Here is a 2,696-nt window from a genome sequence, read left to right on the forward strand (position 1 = left end):
GTTTTTCGGCAGAAAGAGCATGTGGTCAAATGGGGAAACATACGGGAGCCATCAATCTAATTCACATGATAACTTTCATTTCTGTGCAGGCAATCCAACCCTGTGAATGGGTTTCCTTACTCGAAGTTGAGAACAATAAGATACATAAACTATTTCTTCATGATGAGCTTCTTGGAGAGAAGAATCAAGTAAAATACTCTATGTATTTTTATACCTTATAGTCCAGGGAAACTATTAGTTATAGTATTAGTATTAGTATGATTCATGTTTATTTTGGTAAACCAGTTATTTATCCATTGCATTTTGTTATTGAATTATGTCTGTAGTGTTTAAGGTTTAATGAGTCCTAATATTATTTTGGCTACTCATTTCAGTACTAACTCATCTGAGCTCTACAGTTGCCTAAGATCACACAGCTGGTATCTGATAAACAACACAATCTAAACCCACTAGTTTAACTCCAAATCCAAAACTCAACTCCTAAGTTTACCATCTTGAATTATTATATGCTATTGTTAGCTATCATTTCAATGCAGCATATCATCAGTGCCACTGATGGAGGCATAACTAGCATGGTTCTCTTTCAGTGAGTGCCCTCACAGTCTTGGGCACCCAGGGAGGTATGGTGATGAGGATAAGAATGCAATTTCTATCATCAGGCACAAAGGAATGAGGACTGGTCTGGACCAGGGATATGACAGGACTACTTGAGGATATCATTAGCAATTGAAACATGAAAGTTGTCCTGAAAGAATCAAGCAAAGAAATTAGGAAGGGCATTTCATGCATAAACCCTGAGGATAAAGTGATTGACCATTCATTCCTGTTTGTCACGGATGGTTTCATTTTATGCCTATTAATAATATCCCCTTTAACTCTCAGAAGTGCTCTAGTTGGGACAATAAATTATATAGCCACCCTACCTAAAGGCAGGGACACAGAATTGTGAGCAAACATAGCATATCTGGGGAAATGCAGATGATTTATCATGGCTGAAATTCAAGTTGGGTGAATTGTGAAAGATTAGAGAGTCTGAGAAGAAAGCATGAAGGGCTTTGGTCCTGTGGGCAGGGAGTTTAAGTTTAATTTTGAAGGTGATGAGAAGTCACTAAAAAGGCTTTAAGCAAGCATATAGTGTGGTTCTATTATACTTTGAAAGATCACTCTGGAGTTATTGAAGAGAATGCATCTGTATGATGCAAGATTAGAGAGAAAAGACAAAAACCTTTGTTCAACACATATGTATATAAAGTCCCTATAGTGTGCTGGCATCATCCTAGATTCTTAGGACATAGTAGATCCCTGTTCTCATGGTGCTATCATTCTGGTACAGAAAGGCACACTAACAATAAAAATAATAACTGAGGGTAGAGCAAGGTAAGAGAGCTTGGGGTTATGTTGAGATTTAAATTTATGTCACAAGGGAAGGATTCCAATTTCATATTGCAGCAAATAACTTGAGTTATCAAGGAAGGTAGCCTTTTAGATATTTGAGAGAAGTTTCACCTGAGAGGAATAGCTGGCGGTAAGGATGTTGAAGTGAGAGCATGGCTGGTGTGGAGGGACTATGGAGAGCGGAGAAGGTGCCTGGGAGGGATTGGAGTCAAGAGCACTTAGGACACTGCAAGCCATTTTAAGGAATTTGCGTTTTACTCTGAGTAACACAGGGGGCCACTGCAAACCTTTGAGTAGAGAAATGACACATCATGACTTACCTTTTACAAGGAGATCCCTGCTGCTATGCTAGAAACACTCTATCGGAGCCAAGGATGGCACATGAAAGGCCAGTTAGAACACTGTTATAAGAATCCAGGCCAAAGACTTTGCTCCATAGGTAGCCATCCAGGCAACTGGAGGCAGTAAAAAGGTACGAGTTGTGATCCTATTGTCATATAGGATAAAACTGAGGTCAAAATAAATGAAAGAGAAAGAAAGACAGTTTATAATGTGGAAGAACATATTTTAGAGTGGATATATCATGATTTTGATTATCTATGGGCCAGATAAGGAAAAATGCTCCTTATAAACAGGTATTATAAGAAACACAGTGAGAAATTGACAGAATACAATAAAAATAGATTTTTATCTATTCTTACTTTGAAACAGGTCAAGTGCACAAATACTATTAAATATACTGAGAAAGCTTATAAAACTGTGCCTCAAAATCCAAATGCACTGAAAAAATAAGCTGACATATTTAATTTTACATATATATATATATATATATATAGTGTTTGCTTTGTAGCAACAAATGCCATAAAGTTAAAAGAAAGGTAACAAACTGGGAGAATATGTTGCTATGTACGTCACAGACATAGTGCCAATCTCTACAAAAAATAAATAAATAAAAGAAAAAATCCTCATGATTTTCTGGCAAAAGTAATGCAAAAGTTTATTTTTTAAAAAATGGGCAAAAAATTTCAGAAACATATATAAAATTAATCATTATTCTAGATTGTACTCTCAATAAGAAAGATACAAATTAAATGACACTAAGCAGCTATGAAAATAAAAGATGCTTACTTCTTGGAAGAAAAGTTATGACCAACCTAGATAGCATATTCAAAAGCAGAGACATTACTTTGCCAACAAAGGTCTGTCTAGTCAAGGCTATGGCTTTTCCAGTAGTCATGTATGGATGTGAGAGTTGGACTGTGAAGAAGGCTGAGCGCTGAAGAACTGATGCTTTTTAACTG

At 36.4% G+C, this 2,696-nt stretch overlaps 1 pseudogene; it reads right to left on the minus strand.

The window, feature by feature from the left end:
- LOC104994843 overlaps positions 1 to 2,696 on the minus strand; it is a 183,358-nt pseudogene that overhangs the window by 173,221 nt on the left and 7,441 nt on the right.

This window comes from Bison bison, unplaced genomic scaffold (genome assembly GCF_000754665.1).
Source record: "Bison bison bison isolate TAMUID 2011002044 unplaced genomic scaffold, Bison_UMD1.0 scf7180017864268, whole genome shotgun sequence".
In the NCBI taxonomy this organism is placed as follows: domain Eukaryota; kingdom Metazoa; phylum Chordata; class Mammalia; order Artiodactyla; family Bovidae; genus Bison; species Bison bison.